Source organism: Amblyomma maculatum, chromosome 5 (genome assembly GCF_055883805.1).
Source record: "Amblyomma maculatum isolate TAMU_Amacu chromosome 5, ASM5588380v1, whole genome shotgun sequence".
NCBI classification, from domain to species: domain Eukaryota; kingdom Metazoa; phylum Arthropoda; class Arachnida; order Ixodida; family Ixodidae; genus Amblyomma; species Amblyomma maculatum.
In genome coordinates, this window is record NC_139348.1 from 13,170,628 (window position 1) to 13,179,666 (window position 9,039).

The window sequence follows — 9,039 nt, forward strand, 5'->3', positions numbered from 1 at the left end:
CTGCATGCATACGTGTGCCAAGTTCTGATTTTTTACGTAAGGGGCGGCAATCAAAAGCAGAGATACATTGTCTTGTCATGATTTCCTTATTGAATACTACTTCACACCTCTGCCTGCTGTAGATTAGCAGGACAAGCTACAAATACACAATGTTACAATCTAGCGCACAATAACAGACACTTCGGGATACGCATCCGCATTTCTGCCGACAGGAATTACACTGTACGTAAAACTACGGTAGGTGAAGAAATGTCCTGTCTGTAAATAGTGAGGCAGATATTCACCACTTGTGGGTTTCCCCGGCTCAGAATCCGAAGAGAATCCTTCACAGCAGAGGGTTTTTCGCCAAATAACCCGTCATCTTACATTGCTTGGGCGCAGGGGCCTCATCATCGTTCCCTGTTGGACTTTACTAGAACGGCTAACCTTATTTCTTTCAAAGAACGTTATATATATATATATATATATATATATATATATATATATATATATATATATATATATATATATATATAGTGTTACTTACCTGCACATTGATGGAGAAGTATCCCTTCCTGTTTCTGTACACTTCAGCGTTTTCACCGCCGGGACTCTTTATGGGCACATGTGTGCAGTCGATACACCCAGTAACGCCGGGAAACCCTCCAATGTCATAAAACCTTGTCATTGTAGACTTCGACTCCGCTGCAGTGGCATTCGGCAGCCGGACGTACTTCGGAAAGAGACGCAGACAGATCGCCTGCGTCACTTCCCAAATACATCTGCACACGGCGGGCTGGGACACGTTCACGAGATCCCCCACCACAATCTGCATTGCGCCAGTTCCATAAAACCGTAGCGTAATCAGAAGCTTCAGCGCGGGCGGTAGTGGAGACCCTCTGTTGTCCGCACTCACACGTAACTGCAGTTCTTCCAGAATAGTCAGCACTGCTTCCTTAGAAAAACGATACCGCATCAGGAATTCATGGTCGTTGTAGTGCTCCAGCGGATTCAGCCTATCGGCGAGACGCCGCGGTATTGGCGGCCGCGGAAGCGCGTACACCCGGCCGTGCAAAAGTTCTCTCGCGCGGAGCAAAAAACTTCTGTAGCTTTCGAAGCTACCATCCTGTGACACGAACGGCATCGGAGGCATTCTTCCCAGTTCCTTTCGGGATAAGGATGCAGTTTGATGGAATCGGGAACACCGTGTCCAAGAGATAACAAGTCAGAAGTCGCGATGTGCAGGAAAGCAAGACCGCTAAAGAAAAAGAAATACCTCACCGCTGCGCACGGCACATACGATCCGCGCCGTGCGCAAAGAAGCGTACCGCGTGCACTGCCGTGCGGAGAAGCATGCTTTCAGGTACAGGAGCGACGTTAGGATGCACGAAGGTAACGTCCTGACAGCCTAAGCTCGGGGAAGCACCAAGGAGGCCCTAACTTAGGGCCCCTTAGTAAGGGTCGTTTCAGAATTGACGTCAGGCCGCCTTAGACTGTGTGAGGCGCCCTTAGTAAGGTAAGGAGTGTTTTAGAATACGGGCCTAAGTCTAGAAAATCATTTTTGGATTCAGAAATGCGCTTTGATAGGCTAGTGAGATTAAGCTTGTTACATAATTCTTTTGCTTGGCTCTTTACTTTTGCTATCACTATGTCTTCATGGCAAGCGAACACGGACGACACAGCGCTATCAGCTTTCATCCTAAAAAGCTCGGTTGTTGAAGTTGCAAAGCCACCTTCTTTGTCGGCGGGAAGAACAGTCAGGTCGCGCTGCTCGAGGAAAGTCCGGGGATGCTTGATTGGGTGCTTGGATGGGGCTGGCTTAGACCGGGAGAGGACGTCAACGCCCTTCTAGATGCAGCGCTCGTGTTCACTGGCCGGTGCATATCGCGAAACATGGTGCACAAATGAAAAGATCTCTGGAGGTGAGCGCTTAGGTTCAACTGCGATCTTGGGCCCAAGGGAAAGGACCCAATTTACACCGGGATGTAGGTCCAGAGGCTCCAGGGCATGCACTTGACACTTTTGCGACTGCTTATTGAGCTTGACGCCGTTCCATAGATGGCGCAGCTGCGTGGTCCAGATGAATTCCTTAGTACGGGCAGAAATCGTCAGGAATTCCCGGAGGGGATGAGAAGCGTCATAGGAGTCAAATAGCTGAGAAGCCAAGAGTTGTCTGCAGAGCCTGTCTTGTCTGTTGCCCTCAGCCTTCAAAATCTTGCACACTCTTGTGACCAGCTGAAGGAATGAAGCCATCGAAAAGAAGTGTGACGTCTTGCGGTATGATGCGGTTTTTAACGCCGAACGACAGCGACACAACATGTGGTCACGGCAATGAGCGTGACTATAGCAGAAGGGAAGAGGGCCCGTTGAACTAGAAATATAGTTCAATAATGTCGAAATTTGGGCTTGTTGCTTTACACTTTCAAGCTGTAGCGCACGCAAGACGAGGGGCTGAGAACGAGAGGAGAGACACAACGCTAACTTCCAACAACTTTATCTGGAAAAAAACGGCACCTCTATATATGCACAGTACATCGTCGTGATCTCACAAGTCATGCACGGAATCAGCAGGAACGAATGTAATCTATTTCTTTTTTTGAAAGATTAACAGAGGGGGTACTCACGCATGCCCATCCTAATCTGGCTATCTTTTCTGCTTTGATTATTTCTCGGGTGCGCTTATCCTTACTTTTTCCGACAACGAAACACTTGTCAACGAGCGACATACAATGTTTGCAGGTGTTACAATGTGCTACTAGTTGTCCATCTCTATCATCTTCATTTTTAACATTGCGATTATGCTCACGAAGGTGCTCATTCAAGCAGGGACCCGTTTGGCCTACATACTGTTCCACGAGAGTGGAATCTGATAAACGACTCCTTCTTTGCAATCTACAAAAGGCACTTGATGTTTCTTTTCACATGCAGCTGGCGGGTTTTCTTTTCAGCTGTTCAATTTGCATAGCCTTTCTAACTTCTCTGGGGCTGAAAAAAAACAACTATTCGTTTGCTATTGCTATTTGCTATTCGTTTCAAATTATGAGACACAGTATGAATTTAAGCTAGCAACCTCCTATGATACGCTCCATAAAACCCCGGCCCTCAGTCACCAGCGGCTGCGGAACAACTGACCACGGCGGCGGTAAGACCTGTCACGCAGCAGGGGGTGCTAAGAATTCCTGGCTCCGCTTGACAGGCCGCCGTTGGAAACTGACCCTGGCAACGTTTAACGCTAGAACCCTAGCTAGTGAAGCTAGTTTAGCAGTGCTGTTAGAGGAACTAGAGGGTGTGAAATCGGATGTCGAGGGCTTAGTGAGGTTGGGAGGCCGAATGAGGCATATACTGTACTGAAGGATTAGCATGTACTGTGTTATCGAGGTTTAACAGAGAGGCGACAACTAGGAGTAGGTTTCCTTGTCAATAAGTATATAGCGGGTAATATAGATGAATTCTATAGTAATAATGAGAGGGTGGCAGGCATCGTTATTAGGCTTAATAGGCGATATAAACTGAATGTTGCACAGGCCTATGCACCTACATGTAGTTATGATGACAAGGCAGTTGAAAGCTTCTACGAAGATGTAGAATCGGCAATGCGAAAAGTAAAGACGCAGTATACTGTACTAATGGGCGACTTCAATGACAAGGTAGGGAAAAAGCAGGCAGGAGACCAGGCAGTAGGTGACTATGGCATTGGTTCTAGGAATAGCAGGGGGGAGTTACTAGTTGAGTTTGCAGAGCGCAATAACTTAAGAATCATGAATACCTTCTTCAGCAAACGGAAGAACCGGAAATGGACATGGAAAAGTTTTAACGGGCAGACCAAAAATGAAATTGACATCATAATGTGTTCAACCCCCGCCATTATGCAAGATGTAGAGTTAATCGAGAAAGTGCGATGGAGTGACCACAGGATGGTGAGGTCCCGAATTAGCCTAAATCTGAAGAATGAACGCAACAAAATTAGTTAGATAGAAACCCATCCACGAATTAGCGGTGAGGGGTAGGGCAGGAGAGTTCAGGATCTCGCTACAGAATAGATATTCAGCTCTAACCGAGGACGAGGACATTACGCTAGAAGCAATGAACAATAATTTCAGAGATATCATTACTGAATGTGCGGTAGAATTAGGCGGTAGGATAGTTAGACAGGATACCGGTAAGCTGTCTAAGGAGACGAAAGATTTGATTAAGAAATGCCAGAGTATGAAAGCTTCCCATCCAACAGACCAGATTGAATTGGCCGAGATATCAAAGCTAATCAATAAGCGCAAGGTGGCCGATATAAGGAAGTATAACATGGAAAAAATTGAGCATGCTGTAAAAAACCGGGGAAGCCTTAAAGCGGTAAAGAAGAAATTGGGCATAGGCAAAAATCAGATGTATTCGATAAAGGAACGTCATCACGAATATGGACAAGATAGTCAAAGTAGCCGAGGCGTTTTATAGAGATCTCTACAGTAGCCAAAGTAGTCAGGACCGTAAGGAGATTGGCGGTAGGGAAGAACTGTCAGACGTTCCACCAGTTACGAATGGCGAGGTCAAGAAAGCATTAGAAACTATGAAAAGGGGGAAATCAGCTGGAGAGGATCAGATAACTACAGATTTGTTGAAGGACGGGGGGGATATCGTGTTAGAAAAGCTAGCCACCCTGTATACGCAGTGCCTGATGTCATCGACGGTACCGGAACCATGGAAGAATGCAAACATTATCCTCATTTATAAGAAAGGGGACTCTAAGGACCTTAACAATTACAGTCCAATCAGCTTACTGTCTGTTACGTGTAAGGTATTTACTAAGGTAATCGCTAATAGAATCAGGACAACCTTAGACTTCGAGCAGGGTTTCGGAAACGGTACTCTACTATCGATCATATCCATACCATCAATCAGGTGATAGAAAAATGCTCCGAATATAAGCAGCCCTTATACATAGCATTCATTGATTACGAAAAAGCATTTAACTCAGTTGAAACCTCGGCGATAATGCAGACATTACGAAATCAGGGGGTAGACGAGCCGTACGTGAAAGTGCTGCAATATATATATAGTGGCTGCACAGCAACCACAGTTCTGCGCAAAGTAACATATTTCCCATAAAGAAAGGTGTTAGGCAAGGAGACACAATCTCTGCCAGAACTATTCGCAGCTTGCTTAGAAGAAGTATTCAGATACTTGCAATGAGAGCAGTTAGGAAAACTGCAAATAATGATTGATGACCTAGACAGGAAAAGTAGAAAGGTAGGCTTGAAAATCAATATGCAGAAGACTTAGGTAATGTTCAACAGCCTCGGAAAGGAACAGCAGTTTACAATAGGGAGCGAAGTACTGGAAGTAGTAGGCGAATATGTCTACTTAGGACAGGTAGTAACCGCAGATCCGGACCATGAAAAGGAAATAACAAGAATAAGATTGGGATGGAGCGCATTTGGAAAGCACTTAGCAGCTTACCGGTATCCCTCAAGAGGAAAGTATACAACAGTTGCATCTTACCTGTACTCACCTATGGGGCTGAAACGTGGAGGCTAACCAAGAAAGTTCTACTTAAGTTGAGGACAACCCAGAGGATTATGGAACGAAAATAGGTTGGGGTAACATTAAGGGATAGGAAGAGTGCAGAGTGGGTCAGAGAAAACTCTACTGAAGCTGCAGACCCGTAAAACAGGCTGACGCTAAGCGGTTCGTTGCCTCTTGCGATCTATGCCAGCGCACAACTCCGAAGGGTCACACCACACTAGCGCCTTTGGTCCGAGTTCCCGCCATTTCAGGGGGTAGCGATCGACATTGTTGGCCCACTCAACCCGAAGTCCACTCAAGGCAATTGGTACATCCTGACCATGGTGGACTATGCCACTGGAACCCTGGTGCAGTCGCGCTTCCTAGCATCGAAACCGAAAGGGTAGCCGAAGCTCTTGTAGAAATGTTTGCCTGTGTAGGAGTGTCCAGAGAGACCCTCAGTGACAGGGGCACTAATTTTACGTCCGGAGTAATGAAAGAGGTTAGCCGCTTGTTGTCAGTAAAACAGTGGCATACCTCTCCCTACCATCCGATAGCGAACTGCCTAGTCGAACGGTTTAACGGCACGCTTAAACAAATGCCGAAGCGCAAGTATCAACAGAGGCCGACTGATTGGGATCCCTGTCTGGCTCCACTCCTGTTAGCATACAGGGAAGTACCCGAAGAGAACCTGGGCATTTCCCTATTCGAAATCTTTATGGGCGAAACCTGCGCGGACCTCTGGCTATACTTAGAGAGATTTGGGCTAATGCAGCCATCCCTGACGAGTTGCGAACTACGTACGAGTTCATCCTTGCTGTACGGGAGAGACTGGAGAATACCTGAAAACTTGCCCACGAATAGCTGGAGCGCGCAGGAGAGCGTTACAGCCGTTACTACATCAAGAGCCGCAAACGCTCACTCAAGCACGGAGAGCAGGGTCTTATTCTTCTGCCCACAGAGCACAATAGGCTGCTCATGCAATGGATGAGGTCTTTTTCGCTCATCAGCCGCAGAGGCGATGTTGACTATGAAATGGATTTGGACAATGTTATAAAAAATATTAAATATCAACATGCTAATGAAATACCAGCAAAGGAAAGACGACACCATCATGGCAGCCGTCGGTGAAGTAGTTTCGGCAGAAGAAGACAGAGATGCTGGAGAGGTAGAGCTTCCTAAGCCCTCCCATACACAGTCTATCGAGGATGTGCACATTGACAAAAGACTGACCAGCGTAGAGCAGCCGGCTGGTATAGTTCTTCACCTTACACTACTACCTAGTCGCATTGTTTTGATTGGTGTCATGAAACCGTAAATAATGTGCCTGTATATTTGTGCTTGCTTGATTGTTATCGATGATCAGTGAATTGTGACATGTGCTCAGGAGACGACTGCCGAACTAAAGTGTTGTGGTGCTATGCGGGTTCTGATCAGTGTGTATATGGTGCGCATCATGGACCGTAGTGAGTGGCGATCGATCTTCAGTGCATCGGACGGACCCAATCCACTGCACCCCTCTGCGGGATGCAATAACGTCGCTCGTCAAGATTTGGCGCTTGCGGATGTGTAGAATATTCCGACACAATATTCTTCAATGGGGGGGGGGGGGGGGGCAGTGTCACAAGCAGCCTCACATATAAAGCGGATGTTACGGGATCTCCTGCCTCACACATAGGGAGCTTGCATGAAGCGATGCATGCTGGGTAATACGCCATGATGTCGTTGGCAACAGTATCATACTCAACAGAGTAAACTGCTGGGCTGCGCCTGTTTTCGCTGGCATCCTTTCTACGCAAGTATCAAACTATTCTGCAGAACTAGAAATCATGAATATCAGCGATGTCGACGGGCAGCCAGGTCCAGACGCATAGGCCAGTCAGTCAGCTCGAACTGGTCCGCGTGGCACTACTTTATATTTCTTCGCAGCCTGTTCGATTTTTCAAACACAGCGTTGACGCGTACGTTCCTCAGAGATCTGCCTACAATTGCACGCACGTAAGGGCAGCGCACGAAAAGCCGTGTGCTTGCTCGGTGGACCATCGAAAACGACAAGGCACTTGCTCAATTCAGCCTGGCTGCGCTGCCCGTCGTCTGCTGCCAGCGACATCATCATGAGGGATTACATAGCATGCATCGCTTCATGCAAGCTACCTTAGAGCGGAAATTACCGGATCTCCCAGCGCCTCCGAGCATGCTTCGACATGACGCTCCGGGGCAGCGACCGTGCAGCGCTCGTCCTTGGCGCGTAGCCAGCCGAAATTATAAAAAGACATGCCGCAGAACTGCCGCGGCAGTGCGCTCTGCGAAGATTCAGTATTACGGACCTCTCTCGCGGCTGCTCGCTGTGGGAAAATGTCTTGTTTTTCACCGAGCCCGCGATCAACTCATCGTTTTCTCCTGATCTGTACGGCCGCCGCTACCGATGAACTGTGCGACTTCGACACCTCATCTAACAAGAAAGCCATGAGAATTCCTTTTGCCACAGACTGTCGGTTAATAAAATATTGTTTTCGCCTTTGTTTAACCTTGATCTGGCTTAGTATTTTAAAGGTACACTGAAACGGCCACCAAGAAGCCACTGATAAACGTGTTCAGTGTGTAGGACAAATACTTTTGAGCACTAACCCAAAGTATTACTCCTTGGAACAAAGCCAGTGATTTATTATTAATTTTTAAAAACAGCGTTTTTGAAATTCGCAGGCAGAGAAGTCGTCGTTTGGCGGTGTCGCATGGATCTATTTCCTTAACCCGTGACGTCATGGGTGAGTTGACTGGCAAGGCTTGCTAGAAGCTGCCATTCGCTGCGGCCACTGCAGCCATGACGTCACGGACACACTTCCGGTAGCTGCGAAAGTCGTCTGCTCGTGGGCTGCTCGAACTCTGTGCGGGCAGCTACACAGCTCAGGCGGCCATTGCCCATCAAGTACAACCGGTACAACAACCAAAGCGACGCAGTGATCGGCGGAACGAAGCTGCATTTACAAATATCTTATTTATATAACGTGGTTTCAGGAGTACCGGAGTGTCGTCCGACGAGGCGTCAACAGCACGGTCAAGCACCGCACGATGGCAGCACCTCCTCGACCGCCGTAAACACCGCCGCTGTGGTCTGTGGCCCCTCCTCCCGCATACCGTATATGCGAACGACACGGCGGATCGTTAGCACCGATGACCGAAATAAAGCGTGCTAAAATTTGTTGGCGTCTGAAATACTGAGCCGAATATCAGGATATGAAGCGCTCGTGAGGATCGCTGACCAGCAGCAAATTGCTGGTAAGAGCGATAGCCGTGATATAAGCAAGTCCCTGCTCAAGCCAGCTGCCGCTGGTGCATTTCGGCTGATCCGATCTGCTCGTACTAGCTCTGCGATTAATGCGTCGCCAGAGTTATTCCTATAATTATTTTACTACGGCAGGATAGGATTCACTATAAGGCAGTTTCATAAGTAGACGATTTACGACAGCGTTGATCAGTTCCAACGCGCCGACCGCCGCGGCTTCGAAGCGAAACAATTTAGGCCTAGCGACGACTAGGGACGGTCACGCACGGCGCCGTCGTTCG